This window comes from Anastrepha ludens, chromosome 3 (genome assembly GCF_028408465.1).
Source record: "Anastrepha ludens isolate Willacy chromosome 3, idAnaLude1.1, whole genome shotgun sequence".
Classification (NCBI taxonomy): Eukaryota; Metazoa; Arthropoda; class Insecta; order Diptera; family Tephritidae; genus Anastrepha; species Anastrepha ludens.
In genome coordinates, this window is record NC_071499.1 from 124,551,223 (window position 1) to 124,570,331 (window position 19,109).

General features: G+C 34.6%; 1 protein-coding gene across 2 annotated transcripts in view; it reads right to left on the reverse strand.

The window, feature by feature from the left end:
* Positions 1-19,109, reverse strand: part of LOC128859012 (homeobox protein 5) — a 75,536-nt gene that overhangs the window by 44,744 nt on the left and 11,683 nt on the right. Inside the window, exon 1 of one of the 2 annotated variants that reach the window (XM_054095671.1) lies at positions 9,469-10,598. The exons of the other annotated variant lie outside the window; for it this stretch is intronic. The gene's annotated coding sequence lies outside the window, so the exon portion shown is untranslated. Of the gene's footprint in view, positions 1-9,468; positions 10,599-19,109 lie in introns of those variants that run through there. 2 annotated transcript variants of the gene reach the window in all.

The window sequence follows — 19,109 nt, forward strand, 5'->3', positions numbered from 1 at the left end:
TTTAATTTTTTTATTTGGTTGGTTGGTTTAAGGGTGACCCCGCATCGGAGTGCCACATAGACCGCAAGTTGGGTCCGTTGTGTTGCCCTAGAGCTCATTATATTATATGATTTCCCCACCTAACCGAGATTTTTATTGTAGATTTTGGTCAAAGATATTAATTCGTTTCGAGAATTTGATGAGATATTCGATTTTCAGGTTCGAGAGTACTGAAAGATTGTCAATTGTTGGAGAGCCTAGAAGAGCGAGTCGACTTCTGGCTAGACCGGGACAACTGCACAGCAAATGTCTGCTCGATACTTCCTCATCTTCGTCCTCGCAGTATCTGCACAGGTCGTTTTGAGGAACCCCGAGCCGACGTGCGTGAGTGCCCAAAAGGCAGTGGCCGGTGATAAGAGATATTATATGCCTTAGTTCGTGTTTCGAAAGACTTATAAGGGTTTTTGTCTGTTTCAGATTGTAGGATGGCCAGATTTGTCTGGTCGTAACGCAAGTAGTTTCCACTCGCCACCTCCGATCAGCAATGCTGTGAAATTCTCGATCAATGAGCAATTTACATGTTGAGAGCGGAATGTGGATTGTGGGTAAGTTACTAACATTTGATTGCGCAGCTCCAGCTCTTGCGAGCTCATCAGCTTTGCAGTTACCTTCAAATCCACTGTGACCCGGTATCCAGATAACTTGGACAGAATTCTGAACACTTATCTCGTTAAGAGATAAGAGACAGGATCGAACCACATCTGAGTGGGTATAAGAGGAGCTGAGTGCTCGAACGGCCGCTTGACTGTCGGTGAAAAAGCGGATATCCTCTAGTGATATTCTATTTTCTAAGAGTTTTCGCAGCATACCAGATAGCGCATACTTCCGCTTGGAATACGCTACAGTAGTCGGGTAATCTAAATTATAGATTGATGTGAGGGGAATTGGAAAAGATTCCAAATCCCACTTTGCCGTCTTGTTTTGAACCATCAGAGAGCCATCGATTTCGGTTAGATTGCGCAGCTCCAGCTCTTGCGAGCTCATCAGCTTTGCAGTTACCTTCGAATCCACTGTGACCCGGTATCCAGATAACTTGGACAGAATTCTGAACACTTATCTCGTTAAGAGATAAGAGACAGGATCGAACCACATCTGAGTGGGTATAAGAGGAGCTGAGTGCTCGAACGGCCGCTTGACTGTCGGTGAAAAAGCGGATATCCTCTAGTGATATTCTATTTTCTAAGAGAGTTTTCGCAGCATACCAGATAGCGCATACTTCCGCTTGGAATACGCTACAGTAGTCGGGTAATCTAAATTATAGATTGATGTGAGGGGAATTGGAAAAGATTCCAAATCCCACTTTGCCGTCTTGTTTTGAACCATCAGAGAGCCATCGATTTCGGTTAGATTTGTCTTCCATTCTTCCCTAGTTGGGAGTGAACAGGAGAATAGCAAGGGTGGTGATGGAAGACTTACATGATAGTCTATGTCGGAAGAGATAACAGTGTTCCTGTTCAGTATGGCCGAATGGCCAAGATACTTATTCCATTTCGATGTAGCATTCATGCGTGTCGCTGCTTTCGCTGCAATCGCTTTGCCAGCCAGATCGATAGGGAACAAGTGAAGCAACGTATTAAGAGCCTTAGTAGGTGTTGTACTTAAGCATCCTGTTATCAGGAGGCAGGCTGTTCTTTGGACTCGATCAATTGTGGTTACTCTGCACCGTTTTTCGAGTGCTGTCCACCATACAACCACACCGTAGAAGAGTATCGGTTTGATGATCGAGGTATATATCCAATATATGATCCGAGGTGAAAAACCCCAGGTTTTGCCTATAGCTTTCTTACAAGTATAAAGAGCTATAAAAGCTTTATTACATCTGTTTTCGATGTTCAATTTCCAACTCAACTTCCTATCTAGAATATACTCCTAGATATTTAGCTGAATCAGATAGGAGTAATGCTTCCCCTTTTAAAGTTATTGTTTGCAGTGGAGGAGATTGTTGTCTCCTATTGAAGAGAACAAGATCTGTCTTTGCTGGATTCGCATTAAGTCCACATTCGGTGCACCATTTTGACAGAGTATTGATTGAGCGTTGCATGAGCTCAGTGAGGGTATTCAGGTGTTTGCCTGAGACGCAGAGAGCAATGTCATCTGCATAGGCTACAACCTTGCAGCCTGCTTTTTCGAGATTTCGAAGCAAACTGTTTACAGCGAGATTCCAGAGAAGGGGTGAAAGTACTCCGCCTTGAGGAGTGCCTTTGATGGCGTACATTCTCATGCGGCTTAACCCAAGCTCTGAAGTGATTATTCTATTTTGGAGCATTTGTTCGATCATCTTTCGGATGGAGTAATTAATACCCAATTTGGCAATTTTAGACAAAATAGCGTTGGGTTCAATATTATTAAAAGCACCTTCTATGTCCATAAATGCGACAAGAGAGTACTCCTTATTGTGAAGGGAAGTTTCCACTGTTTGCACCAGTGAATGAAGTGCCGTTTCAGTCGATTTCCCTTTAGTGTAGGCATGTTGTGCCTCAGAGATCAACTTAGTATCAAGTTGGGTTTTGATTTGCTCATCTAAGACTTTTTCAAAAGCCCTTAAGCAAAAAGAGGTTAGGCTAATGGGCCTGAAGTCGTTTGGTTTGCAGTGTGAAGGCTTCCCCGTTTTCGGAATGAATACTACCTTCGATTTCTTCCAAATTGTCGGAAGGTAAGAGAGATTTAAACACTTGTTAAAGATCCTTGTTAACCAAGGCAGTAGAATTTCCAGTCCTTCTTGAAGTTCTGCTGGAATGATGTTGTCAGGACCTGGTGAATTTTTTTATTTCATTTCATTTTTTTTTTTTTATTTCATTTTCTTTTTTTTTCCATTTTTTTTTTTTTCATGTTATTTTATTTTTTTACTTCATTTTCTTATTATTTTTTAATTTTATTTTATTTATTGTATTTTATTTCATTTTTTTATTATATTTTTTTAATTTTATTTCATTATCTTCTTTCAATTTATTTTATTATCTTTTTTTCATATTATTTTATTATTATATTTCTTCCATTTTATTTTATTATTATATTTTTCCATTTTATTTTATTATCTTTTTTTCATAACTTTTTTATTTTTTCATAATTTTTTCATTTTTTTTTATAATTTTTGTTTTTTTCAAAATTTTTTTATTTTTATTTTTCGTTTAAATAAATTGTTTTTATTCATTTTATTTTATTTTTTATTTTTATTTCATTTTATTTTAAATTATTATTCTTTTATTACCATTAATCATAATGTTTATACTTTTGTCAACATACAAATGCGCGCGTTACTAAATTTCAAGGTTAGTTAATCTTCCCTCAATTCCCCTCCACCACTTTTGACACCATATTTGTCGGGTAACTGGCGAGTGTCGCAAATTAACCAAACTACTCGTTGATACAACCAATTTCCCCGACAGCAATTGAAATGCAAGAAAAACAAACAAACAAATACAAAAGTTACATATATGCCAGCGAAATAGAGTAAAAGCAAAATCGTGTTTGAACAGATAAGATAAAAGGTGTAAATAATACACAACTAGATATTCGTAGAAGCTTTAAGCAAATTGCGAGCATTCGATGGCAGAAATGGCAAGTAAATACCAGTAGTGCTTCGGTCGGCGAGGCGGATTGTGAGAAGTCTTGGATTTGATGGGGAAAATTTGATGGAGAGGTATAAGTAAGTCCGGTAGAGCCGATCAGAAGACCGAAAGTACAGCTCAAAGCCGAATAAAAGTGTAGTAGTAGATATTGGGAGCAATGACAGTAGATAGAAGAATTACTGAAACCAAAGTGGTGTTTCCTAAATACTCCTCGCAAGTGGCAGGCTGGTGGAAGCAGCAACCAAAGAAAAGCGAAACCCATTTCGTTATACAACAGAAACTAAATGTCATACACTTTAAGAAACGAGGAAGCGAGTGAACGACGACAATGGAAAAGCATTTCTCTGCGCGTAAGCGGAAACTTGCAGTGAATATTTATACTTTTTCCTGTCGTCTTTTATTCTTTTATTCTGTCGTCAGCTGCTTCTTCTAGACGTGTATGTATGTATGTAGATGCATATTGCTCATTTGCTGCAAGAGTGTCATAATCCAAGAACCACAATATTGAGAAAAATGGCTACAAAGTTTTCAATTTACTATGTCCCCGTAAGTGAAAGTTAATAAAGATACTGTTAGTTGATATCTCCATGATTCTTTTCCACTGCTTTGTAGAAGAGGGGTTTGTGGTCATTTCGACATACTTATCTAAATATATATATATATATATATTTCTTGGTTTATGACACTCTTGCAGCAAATGCGCAAATTGTACACACATGCATACATATTTATTCTATATATTTATTGTTCACAACTTTTTTCCGGTGCATTACTCTGAATCTTAGTCGTCGGCATTGCTGTCATTGACGTTGACGTTTCGTGGCTTCACTCGTCGGTTGGATCACAAACAATAAGTCTGTATGTTTGTGCGTACGCTTTTCTCGTTTAACTTTCCTTCACTTTACTTTCGTTTGCATAGCTTGGGGAGTGCGAATGTTTGCCTGCGTGTGTGTGTGTGTTGGCAAGAGAATGCTTGCCGGCAAACATAAGCTTCTAAACAAAATTTTCAAAAGCTACGAGTTTATGGGCTACTCATACACACCGGACATGTGTGTGTGTGTATGCTTCAGTTTTATTTTTAAAATGCCTATATGCGTATGTGCATGCGTACATATAACAAAATATATAAATAAATAAAATATAAGTAAGTTACCTAGCGTTCGCATTCAGCTGCAAAACACAAAAACAAATTCGGACAAAATACTCCGCATTGCCTCCGATTTGGGAGGAACGTTGGCCGCTGCTGCAAAGTGTAGTGAGGCCTCACTGGTGTGTGGAATAGCTGGTGGTGGGCGTTTGTATGTGTACATAAGAACAAAATGAGTATACCATATACATTTGCATATTATGTATTGTCTCCTTAACCAATTAGAAAAAAAGAAAAAACTAACTAAAATGCCGCACATCAGGCGAAGCTAACGCACCTCAACTGCTAAATACACAATCGGGTCGGCGGTCTCCTCAAACAACTGAAAACTTTGACGTATTTATAAACGATAGGTATTTTAGAAGTAAATATGTGTATGTGCATCTATTATTTGTTCTGTGTATAGATAGATACGACTACTGAACGTTCCTACGGAATGTGTGCTAAATATTTTTTCAGTGTAATTTGTGAACAGCTGGCTGTAATTTTCATCAGAAAGTGAGTTACAAAATTATTCCGACTAATTTTTTAGTGTTGCAAGCAAATTAAGATAACAAATATGGAACCACTTTTACTGTACACTGTGGAAAAAAGTGATATTTACTCAATCACCTTTTCGGCATTTAATCAAATAATTAACGAACTAATCAAAAGTTTATGTCCACAGATTTTTCTAAGCAAATGGTAAACAGTAAACTTCCAGTAACTGGGAAACGCAAAGTAAATTTGGAGACATTTTGCCTTACTTCTAAATATCTACAGAAATGTTCCGATTAAGAGGTAAATTTTGGTTACTGCAAAAAGTTTTCCTTTTATGGCGTGTAAGTCATTTACAAATTTAAAATTGCTGAACTCAAAGAGACATGTTGGTCTTCATTTGTACGTTCAAGACCATTTTCAATAGTTGCATACGAATGACATTAATTTACATTTCAATTCCAATTTAAAAAAATATAAAAAAAATCAACAACAAAAAATAAAATTTTATTCAAAAGAATTTGTTGCAAAGTAAATTTTCGCGACCTTAAATTGTATGCCATATGCCGATTTTGATTAACTAAAGTATACCCTTTGTTATGTCCGAGGTGAGTTTCTAGTCACCAATTAAAGCCCAAAGTCCCGCTTATATTTTAAAACAAGATTTAATTTTGCTTTAAATAATTTTTGTTACTTTTTGGTTTTATAAAGTACAATTTAACTGTATTATGTTTCAAAAGAATTTTACACATTTAAACTTAGTCAACACACATAAACGGCACCTTGAAAGGAGAGCACATTAGCACCCACATCCATGGTATACAACAACTAGCTACACAAATGACAGTTTATTGTAATTTCTCCTCTTTATGTTGCTTCAAATGTTACCTCTCCTGCTAATTTTCATATTCATGCATTCATTCCATTTGCCTCTCCACAAAATTGGTAGACTATGTTTGGGCGCTCATCCGGTTGCATTTAACAAAAGCAATAACATGAGCGGCGACAGCGCCTTAGGGTAAATTACATCATACAGAGGTTGAAATGAATTTCTACATATGTACCTACATATCCAGTACACTTGTATATATGCAGATGTAGGTATGTACATATGTTATGTACTATGTACGTATTTATGTATGTATATGAACATGTGCATGCTCAGCTTAAAATAATTTAAAAGATTGTATGCAAAATGAATCGAGATGCATACATACATAAGCGAAAACTTATCGAACAATTTCTAAATATATTTATGTATGTGTATTTACTAGATATACAAAACGTAATCGTCATTCTAATTTTAACAAAGGGAATTTCTTATTAATTCAATTATGCAATTATTCATGATTAAAAGTTAATTAATAAAACATCAGCTCTTAAAAATTGCTACTTCATTAATAAGTGCTTAAGATCTTCGCGTAGCAACTCACAACAATCAACAATTCACACAGATATTATCAGCAAAATCTGACAAGCAACTGTCACAATCGCAAACCAAACAAAACAAACCCAACCATACACCCATACATTCGGCATGTACGTACATATCTTTATATGCATGTTTGTGAATGTTCTCATGACACTCCAACCAATCAGCCGCAAATGATTGGCAGTGTCGAAGAGTGCGATCAAGTTGGATTTATGTATATAAGGGAGAATTAAAATAAGTAAATAACAATGCAAGTACATTTGTATGTATGTAAAAGTGTATGGAATAAAGAAAAAAAGGGAGTCGACACAGTTCGAACGAAGAGCCATTAGCTAAAGTGCAAAAAAAAAGAGTAAATGTGAGCTATTCGAGTACAGCAACACGCTGACGAGACGGAAAACGATGGAGTAGTGCCGAAAGCGGCCGCTTAATGCCAGCATGAAATATTTTTAAACAAATATGTAAGCAATAACAAGCAAGGCATACAAATATACTAAACTTATTATACAATTAAATATTAAATATTAAAAGTGCGAAGGGGAGCGAGAAGTGTATTATGTATGTATGTACATAATTTTGCCGCATTTGCATTAATTTAAATTTCCTTATTATCATATGAAAGGGATGCGCTAATTGAATTTATACATAGTGCGACATATGTACATACATACGTGCATTCATATGTATTAATGGAATGCGCGTTAAAATAGAGAGCAAGAATTTTGGTAATTTTTTAAAATGCATGACATCAAAAATCGACCACCAGAGTCAGCGCCAAAATTCTTCAAATAAATGTGACTAAAATTCACACAGAGTTTAAGCGCCGAATGCAAATGCGAATGTGAGTACTACAAGTATTCGTATTCATGCACGTAACTGTAAGAAAATTGAGAAGCTCAACTAAATGAGCACACATGAACAATATACAAACACACATATGTACATGTTTAGTGTATATTTATATGCATACGCATACAAAACTATGGCGCGTTGCTTTGTAGGGGGCGGTGACGTAGGCGGCGGAAATGATGCACATGAAAATTTAGATAAAGTAACAAACTACTTATACGGGTGTATGCGTACATACATACACATTTGTATGCTGTATAGAATGCTAGAGAATGAGAGAAGTCGCTCTATAAGCGATGACACATTTTTCCGGTGAATGCGTTGCAGCAGAAATACGATAAACATTTTATGAAAATCAAGTCAACTATGCCGAAAAGAATGGATGCGAGAAATGGTGAAAGAAACGTAAATACTATAGGTGGTGGCGATTGAGGTGGTTGTTAGAGTGTGATTGGAAGAAAGGTAGTATAAACCTAAAAACGAATTAAAAAAAGCTCGGAAAAAGAATTGCGAATCATAACGGGGTATCTCCATAGGCAATCGGTTATTGCCGTTCAACAGTCATTTTGACTGGCAAATTATGAGCCATATTATTGTAGATTATTGTGTGTGGGCAATTGATATCTTGATATATGTATCTACATACATACATACATATGTACGTAAACATTTGTAAGATGGCGACAAGGCGTTGCATTCAAACGCATAAACCAAACAAAAAAAACGATGAACCTTTCGCGAATGTATTTGTTAAATGTATAGCTGATTTGCGTGGCACTGAGAGTCAGGGCCATACTTTCTACTACCTGAGAGATTATCAAAAGCACTTGTAATATCAGGTAGAGCCAGGAAATGCAGAATTCGTCAATGCATAACATTTCTATTAGTTATGGCTGAAGCTCAATTACTCAGCTGGTGGTCGCCAGGGAGCTCTAGCCTGCTAGGGACTTCTCACTGACTAGGAAGCTTTATCTGGTTAAGAGACGAGACAACTTGTAGTTCTGTTGGTGTGAGGATGGTTAATGTTTGAAAGCGCGCACTATATAACTATGTATGTATGCACTATTTCACAAGCCTGCTGAGATCAATGTTAACGTTTTTTTAACATTTTTAATATCTATTGTAATATTTTTTCCAAACATATTTCTAAAAGTTTCTGCTCAAAATGACAATGGGTTGAGTATTCCTATGCTTTGTGTGTATCTCTTGCTTACATATTTATCCATGCACATTCCTATGTACAAAAATGAGTGTAAAATAACACGTGGAAGGTTCTATTAAAGGGTGGCTGACAAGGCAGGAATAGAGAAAAAACTTAGATACACAATTTTTCCAACAGCAAAATTTAAATGGGGATTTGAAAATTTTAAAATTATAGTATCTGGGTATAGATTTTTAAAAATTTTCCTAAAATTAAGTTAATAGTAGAATAAATAGGTAACAACCTGTTAAAATTGTACTTTTTCCAACTACAAAGTTTTCAGCTCTTATTTTACAGCCTTTCAACCTTTGCAGTTCACTTTCTTTGCAAAAAACAAAGTTAATCCAAATAGCTTATTTAACTTTAAATGCTTATTCATCATTTTTTCGCTTTATATGTATATTGAATTTTTAACTGGTTAACGCAATAAAAATTGAAAAAAACTCATATCAAATGATTCACTATGCCCTCATAAATATTAAAAATGTCATTTAGCGGAGTGAAAAAATTGAGAATAACAAAATAAAAAGATAACTGCAAATAAAAAGGAACTAGCGAAAAGTATACAAAAACTTAACACAAAATTATCTAATAAATTTTCGCTTGTTCGTGCGCTTTGTATTATAAAATAAAATAAATTAAATTTTAAAAGCGTGCTGACTTAATAGCTTTTCTGTATAGATATTTTTCTCGCAATTTAATCACTTAATCTGTTAGACTTCTACATATTTTGCATTAAAATGTACACACTCACATGTATGTATGCAGAAAGTCCAAGTTTGCTGCTTCGACGCCTCTCTAAATGCTAAATCAGTTGGCCGCCTCCAATGCCTCCTCGTCCCTCAATTTCGTTTACTCGTGCTCCTACTCGTTTTACAAACGGTCACTCACTCAAACAAACACTCCCACTTCTCTGACGCTTTGACTGCCTCTGCTATTGATGTGTGTTTCATATAGCAAAGCACCAGTGTGCTCATTTACTAGACGTTGTTGACGTACTTCTCTTCGCAGTAGTAGTGGTAGTGGTCGCTCAGTATGCGGTCAATGAGTTTGCAATTGAGTAGCTACGAGTTGTAGTCACTGTCTGCACTTGCCGATTTGTTTGTTTGTATACTGAATATTATGGTTGTTGGCTTTGTGTGTGTGTTTTTCAGTAATAGTATTTTTGTACTCGGTTAAAAATGTGAATTTTTCATAATCAAAGCGCAAGGAATTTTCTGTGATCTGGTTTTTCTTTCTCTTTGTTTTATTTTTTACAAAGCACTAATAAATATCAGTCTCAGTCGCTAATTGCTTTCAAGATATTGCTGAATATCACTTTTGTTACTGCTCGGCGTATTTTGATGTCTATTTTACCACTAACTACAATACTCTTAGTTTTGATTTTCAATTTTTGCAAATCACGTTTTTTGCATTGCAATTTTTTTAAATGTGTTCGTTGATTTTCTGTCTTTCTCACTTTCACAGCGCCTCTGCCAACAACTGCGCTGCCTCCGCTCTGTCGCTGCTTTTCACAAACCACCAACGTGGGTGGAAAATTTTCGTTTCACTGTTCAATTTTTCAACCGACCATAAAATGTAGTTACGAAATATTTAACATTATTTACTTAGAAGACGTTGGAAAAGATTTACAAGTATCTAGAAATGTTTTCAAAATTCACTTGCACTGCCTAGGCACGAACAATACATACAGAAGAACAATAAATTGTCAATTACACATGGATTCACATTCATTGAGCACGACTCTATGAGTGTTTATATAAAAAAAGATGAAGTTATAGTTTGTTGTACACTTTAAACAATGTAACAATAAGAAAAAACGCGCTACGGCGTAGTCAGCGAAAAATTCATCCGTTTGGTTGAAAGGCACAAAACAAATTACGATGAGGTCGCGCACAATGCCAGCAACAACAGCACCAACGACAGCAAATGACGGTGCCGATGCGAACGACTGCGGCTGCAACGGCGACGTTGACGCTGATATAACCGATAGGGTGGAGTGTTGCGAGGCGATAGCAACCATAATCACAGTTCGAAAGAGTAATGAGATAGCGGCAAAAACAATAAAAACGCACACACAGGCCATCCACCAACAAAACAACAACAATAATAGCAACCGCGCTGTGCCAGTCACCGCAAGAACAACAAAAATATATAGCACATTGCTGCTGCTCAGATTCACTCGTTTACTACTAGCATACACAATGGTAGCAAAATAACAACAAAATGTCAATTAAAATACCCATACAATACAAGAAAGTGTATGTAGCAGCAATACGAGCGATGAATAGTGATCTGATGTGATGGTATGTCACCAAAAATGTGATATTCCCTGTTTGGGTAGCATAAGCGGCGGATTGAGAGAACAATGGCGAGCAAATATGCCTAAAAACGGTGAGCGTACATAGGAACACCTTTCCGTGTAATTCAGTTCTTCTTTGCTCTCCCAATTTGGATACACCGGGGTGGAGTATTTACTACAAGCCAAACAGAGAATGTTTCACACGGTAAACAGCAAGCGCTGATATACATATGCTGATAAAGAATGTTTGAGAGAGAAATGAATTTCTTTACTTTAATTTTAATTGGACAATTCGTTTAACACGTACCAAATAGCCAACAACAGCAAATTTAATTTCAAAATATCAAATGCAATTTTAAATAATTTGCGTTATGAAAAACAAAGCACTTGGCGCTCTCGGCTAGTTTCGTTGCATATCGCGAAATGCGGTGGATTTTGCACAAACCACAACAAAAAAAACATAGTTTTGTAAATGTAAATACGGGCAAGTTCATATGCAAATGGAGTGAGCTCGTATAGTAAATTCTGCAAAATCAGCTACTGAACTATCCTTTTCCTTTTTTAAAATCGTGCTTTTAAATACTATTTCTTATTTCGAGTAACATGCATATGTAGAGATTTCACGTAACCGGATCAAGACGATATGATTAAAATCACTGCCCGAGTTAACTTGAACTTGACTTAACCAGTTTTGTCTGACAGCTCGTGATTTTTAGTTATAAGATAAACCTATAAATTGATTTAAATGTATACAAGTAGATGTTAATTTTAACTAAAATGATTTGTACTTGAAATGTTTATAATTTTTAATTTACTTATTGACAGTCTTAACACTCACTCTACTACACTCTTATATATTCGACCTCTTGTGTACACAAAAATGCGCATTCGCTCTCTTGCTAAATTACAACAATTACTATTCATACTCCATATGCCTCTCTCAGATTTTTTTCTTATTGCCTTTGGCTATCGCTGTCATTCTTATTGGAGGCAATCATCTGGCTATTTGTTGACCAATGCGTGTGTATATATACATATGCTTATGGATGTATTTAATTTAATATGTATTAGTTCATTTTGCTAGTGTTAAATCAACTACTCAAATTGATGAAGTGTAAATTAATTGAATATGTAAGTATGTATGTATGTATCTGCATTTAAATGAGCAGAAAATTGCCGAATGGCTGTAGCACAACCCAAAATTCATTTACAAGTAAATAAATACAAATCATATAGAAAACGTACACAAGTTTACCCAGACAATAAATTGTGCTGATTTGTTGTTGCTCAAACTAATGGTAGTATACTTGTTTATTTACATATTACTCTTACATATAAAAGTACTATAGCTTACAGTATTGCGCAAAATTTTTGATTTGCATACATATGTGTGTATGTATGAAAGGGTTTGTGAATACGGGCATAACATAATTTTTGTATCCACGCTTCATATGATTTTTTAATTTGATTTTGTACGGGTGTAGACCAAGATCTTTGCGCAAAATTTCCGACGTGGTATCGATTTAAAATCGACTTATTTTAAACTGAAGCACATATGCTAAAGAAACAGAAGCGTTAAATTACGACAAACTTAAAACGACTTCAAATCGGGAATAATTCAAGATAAAAATGTCAACCTTAAATGACGTTTTCACATTGTCAAACTATAAAAATCATTTTGTTGCTTCAATATAAAAGCTCTTACTAAAATTTGTTTACTTAAAAAGGGTACGGTAAAATTTAATATTGTAAAACAAACATCAACAAATTTGTATTAAAATTCATAAGTAACATTTTTTTGTTTTATAAGACTACGAGAAAAGTATTCTTAGATTTTGCACAGTGCTGTGCATACACTCTCACGTTAGTTGCTCTCAGAGTGGAGTTGGCAATGACAGTAGCCGACACAGTGACAACAGCAGTGAGCCGTGTTTAATAAGCGCGTGCTCAATGATTGAAATATGTGGTAGCAACAACAACATTGTGACTTTTAAATCAACAAAAACAATAATTGGGCATTTCTAGAACCAAAATATGCGCACACATATACATATGTATATATACATGTATATAAAACGCGTACGGCATATAAACACATTTAAGAAAAAATGGTGAACTAACAGCAATGATGTGACGAATGTACTTGAAAACATAGTATTTAGGTGACATAAAATCAACGAACCGTTAGATTGGAATAAAAAAAAACGTTTAAAATGAATTCGTAATTTTTACTTCATGCATGCGTACGTAGCTGATATTTAGCATAGAAATCGGTAAAAATAAAGCATTCTTAAATTTTTTAACTCGTAACCAAAAGGCACGCTCGGTAGCTTATGGAATTTTATTTTGTATTCATTTGCATCGAAATGCCCACTCTTTGTTCGTAAAGCTCCTGTGCGCTTTTTCTCCCACATAGCGGCCTAGATGAAACCCCCGCCTTTATGCTATCGAAATACATACACATGTACGTACAGAAACATTACATATTTTAAACTTTAGCTTTTTCTGAACGACTAAAATCAACTACTTAGTTTAATTAAAAGTTAAAACATACAAATGTATGTATGCATGTAGTACCTTATTGTGCAAAACTATATCCTAAAACATTCTTTCACTTATTTGCCTTTATTTTTACTGCTCACGAGCTAATTAACGCTGTCGCGCCCCACAAACTAACTGTTTTTCGCAGAAAAAAGACCTTGTGCACCAATGAGCGGAAAAAAAAGACAAAATGTATCTAAAGAAAATGTACATATACTAATCGTATGTATGTATGCATGATATATTTGCATGCCGATGTATGTATGTAATAACGCTGATGAAATATTCTTGTTTATGACGTTTTGAAAAATGTGCTTTTTGTTTATATAACATACTACACCAGAGCAATGCAAATCATATTAAGCGCAATAACAAAAAGTGGGAATTAAAAGAGTATGCGAGATCGAAAGAGAGAAAGTGAAACAGGGGAATAGAGTTAGCAAAGAGTTGGCTGCAAATATGCGTAAAAAAATAAAGAGCCCCGGTTGCTCTTAGGTTTTTAAGGCCAAAGTAATTGAAGATTTTTTTTTAACAGTTTCTCTTCCTTATAAAACTCAGATGTCGAATCGGATATTTATATTTATTTTACTAAAAAATCATGCATTTTAACTATCTTCTATACAAACTATGAAAACACCTCAAAATTAAAAAAAAGAAAATTTAATTGTATAAACAGTTGTAGTTATCACGGTTTTTTATTATTGGTGCCATTTTTCCGAGATTTATGAAGAGAAATTTAAAGAAGACATTAAAAATACATAACTGTAAAATTTTATATCAAATTTACGGAAGAGTGCATTTTTTCCGGTAGGTACGGGTAAATATTGAATAAAAAATGCGTATATGTCTAATTTTTTTCGGCAATAAAACAAATTTAGGACGTAATTTCGAAAAAAAAAACTTTTTTTAGCCAAACACCACACATACTATGTATGCATATACTTGTATGTACATAAATTGTGATTTTTGTTTTTATTTGAACAAAACTGTGCTTCGAATTTTTTGGTAGCTTTGTTGCATTTTTTGACAATTTTTTTTAAGCGTGTGGCATTATATTATACATAATAAAAAATTATCAGCTAAGCCATAGAGCTGCATATTACAAGTAGATACATATTTATAGTTTTAATACACTTTTTAGGATATAGACTATAGGAAAATGCAAAGAAAAGAAAGTATGTTTCAAAAGTTCCATACTACTAAGCTTTTATAAAAAAATTATATTTTACGTAATTATAATTAAATAATAAAATGTTTAACAAATTATATTCAACTAAATAATTTAAAACAATTACATCATAATATAAAAAAATAATAGTAAAAATTTTCGAAAAATTTCAGATTTTATTCAACACTCTTCTCCAGCATCTTCATTTATTTACTATCGTTATTAATTTATCACGCTCTCATTGCTCTCTTTATGCTGAAACTATTCTCTTTCGAATTCTATGCATTAGCCAAATTAGAGTCCATCCGTTCTCTTTACTCTTTTCTGACCTCTCTTTCAGCTCCTACTTGTGCGCACACTTGTGCGCACAACCGTTGTCTCTTTTTTGCACGCTTTTGTTTACGCCAAAGCCTGTTCCGGCCGGTTTTTGTTGACATATTTTTACCAACAACCGAAACACAAACATACATATAAATGAACACATTTCTTATTTGTATAAAAAAGCGAGAGAGTGACAAAAAAGTATTACTTGAGAAAGAAATAAAACAACACAGCACGAATGAATGCTGGTCGAGTTTGTATACAACAGTTTTGTTGTATCAGCTAGTTTGTTTATTTTTACTCCTTTTCACCTATCTGCTTTGCTTTGCTTTCGTTAGTGTTGCTTCTTGAACATTTCAATTTACGTAGTATACGTACTGAAAATTCTTGCATATATTGTTTTTGTTTTTTAAATGGTGTTTAACAAGACTATCAGAGTGAGCGCGTGAATGGGTGAGCGCAGGCTGATGAGAATGCAATCGTGGCCTTTTAGGGCATCGCGTTGGTACTTTTTGTTGCCGATTTAATTTATGCATACATACACACATTTTTTTTCGCCGAAGAAGCATTTCCATATGAAAAAGAGCTAAGCAAGGAAACCGGACGGAGAGTGTCAGAAAACAAAAATATACCTACATTTTTATGTTTGTGGTTACATTTGTTTGACATTTTGGTTACGCATTTACATAGTATGTAAAAATTGATGCGTTTCCGCATTTAGGAAAATTTATACAGTAAAAATTAAGAGTGAAATGAAGGGGCAAGACGTTAAAACGTTTGGATTATGCAAAATACGATTTTCCACAGCTGAACTGAAAAGCCAAACAGTTGGTGGGGAATTTATTGAACACACATATTAAAAAATCTAGAGAAAATACGTCCATAGAACAACCATCTACATTTGTACATATGCACACATGCATGAATTTGTTAGCTGTCAAAGAATCTCAAGCACAACTAACGACTCACGTACGACAACGAGAACAATGTTAAAAAATTGTTGTTTTTTGTTGCTCTTGTTTTTACAGTTGTTCTACTCCATATATACATACATATGCACGTACATATCTAGCATACAGAAATCGTAGGAATCAGCTACATATGTACATATATCCACGCATACGCATACGTGCATGATGTACGAATATCGAAATGGGAGAAAAAAGTCCAAACATAACAAAAAATATGTAGGACAAATGCGACGAGAAAACTAAGTAAACCAGCCAGTCAGCCACCAGAGTCAATGGAACAAGTTGAGAAGCAAAAGAAAGAGTGCGAGCATATGTATGTATTTGATGTAATATAAAGTAAAGAGCATATTAAAAACGGTATTGAATCATTAGAATAAAATGAAAGCTTTATGTTAAAGAGTTCACAAAAGTTTTTTTTCATAGTTGTATATTATAACCTTTAGGAAACCATTTAGTGAGAGTAAAAATCCGTTTCAAAGAGAGTGTATATGTATGTGAATATATGTATAAAGAGCGTGCAGTAACTAGCGTTTTATTGGTCAAACATTACTGGTCATAAAAGTGGGTGAGGCAATGCGGGATGGTGCAAAAGCTTAGAAAACGTGACATCAACAAACGAGCAATCAACGAATGAACCAACATATGTATGTACACACACACACGCATACAGTCGTATGTAGGCATTTTGTTTTTGTTTACGACACCTGAAATAAACGAACAGGTGTAGAAACGCATATTGGTTGATTTTGACAAAAGAAAAATATTTAATTAATTAATCACACCAATAGAATGCTTCAATGGAAATAAAGTGTTGAATTGATGGCACAAATTTTTATTTTTGGAAATGTTGCGTTCTTTAAGCTGAAGAAACAAACAAAAAAAATACCGAACTAACTAAATGTCAGCCAACATGTTAAGAAATTTAATTGTAAATACGTATGTAAAAATAAAGGTTTAGAAATTTTAAAAATTTATTTGAAGTGAAGTTTTCACAGTTTTACTTTCTCAGAGTATAAACATTTTTACTTCATTTTATGTTTCAAGACCACTGTACATTTATGCATATGTGTGTAGATATGGTAAACATACGCGACTCGACGGCTGACGGCGGTTTTAAAAACTCAAAAATTTCAAACTTTCAAACAAATTTACTTTTCTCCCTTTTCCCATGAGATAACTGTCAATTAAAGTAGCCCATGTGATCACAGTAGGGGCAGACTAAGTGGTTCCAAACCAAATAGGACAATCAGCAGCTGCATACCAAGAAGAGCGAAGCAGTGGAAAACCAAACCAAGTCAATAGGCACATTCTCGCAGAGTAAAGAAGCAAGAAACCACCTAAACTCCTACGGCGAAATAAACTTGCAAAGCTCAAAAGGCGGCAAAGAAACCCCAACTCGTTGGCAACATAGGATACAAGTAGACACCGCATAAGCGTGGCCCAATATGAATTCAATTTGGAAAATAAAAATTGTAATTTTCAAAGCTTGCTATAATTTTACCAGACACGACCTGCCGTCGTGATTGTCTACGAGTATATATATATGGAAGAGAGTGCATAATACCGTCAATGGAATTTTTGAGCAACTTCAAACGTGCACTTTATTATACTAAAATTTAATAGGCACTGTATACCAAGAAATTCTAATTTAAAAAATGTGCAAAGAAAAATAGTAAAAAGTAGTCAAACTGTTAAGGTGCTTTCGTTTTGTCGCGAGCTGTCCACGTCCGTATGTAGCTTTATCCGTGACGCGTCTACGCATTATCATTGTCAACATATCTTTCTCAATCGCACTTGTCTACATTACCATTTAAATACGTAACATTTCTAGTTTTCCACCCCTGAAGCATTCCTTATAACTTTATGAGTTACTACTCGATAAAATTAGCGATGTTTTTTCATAGCCAATCCGATTTTCGTTTGAACAATTTTTTTTAAACGCGTTTAAAATATAGTTATAGTTACATATATGTATTTCACTTATTACTTACTACCACTTTTAATTTATTTATTGTATAATTTTTTTTTTTCTAACATCTCAGTGCTAACTTAAAGTGTTACGTTTATTACCTTGTGAAATCGAATAAATTATGTAGATTTGATGCTGATAATTAAACACCCTCATTTGCATACATAATTTGACACTTGAAGTTTCATAGTTGGAAGTTTTTGTTTGCTTGCTATATTTATTTTTTGGCAAGTGAATTAATTGCGCCTATTTCTTCACATTGTACTTATGCATTTTTAATATAGATTTTTTTTTAATTTTTGAGAAATAGTTGGGCAAATATTTACATTTACATATGTACATATGCGCCTCCAACATTGCCTATTATTATTGGTGTGGTGAGAACTTGGCAAGCAAAAGAAATATGCTCTAAAATTATTTTAAGTTAGAGATAGAAAAAATAGGGTAATCTCGATACAAAATAGTATGTAAACAAGTGCTGATTATCTTACCAGAGTAACGCACGGGCTCTCAAGCGCGAACTCATTATGGCAAATTTGCATGAATTAGTATACGAACTGCTGCCTCCTCTAAAATATGCGCCCGATTTAGTTCTCCACAAAGAAATGACTCGGCGATTAGACACTTGTGCCGAAAGAACAGGTCATCGATGACACAACCCCTCAATTGTATATGTGGAGGGCATTGAACATGGAGAACATGGGGAAAAACAGAGACATAAACGAAGTGGAACCAACTAAAGGAGACTATTTTGAAAAATGAAATGCTCTTTTTTGACATCTTAATTTCCAGGCACTTTTTGACTCAACCTCTTTAATCTTAAAAAAATGCAGAGATTCTAAAATTATACGTATGCGATCGACCCATTGCAAACCATGTGGAAAAGCTACGTGAGACCTTCAAAAATTCATTGAACCAAATATAACATTGATAAAATAATCGACAAATATGCACTAACAAGCGGTGCGTGAATAATCATTCGAGAGGAGAACGAAAAAAGTAAATGAACTATATCTACTGCTGCTACAACTACTGCAGCAGTAACCTTCAGTTTGTTTTCGCCACTTTAAAGTACACACATACATAAAAGGAAAACAAATGCTTATGCATGCATATATACCTA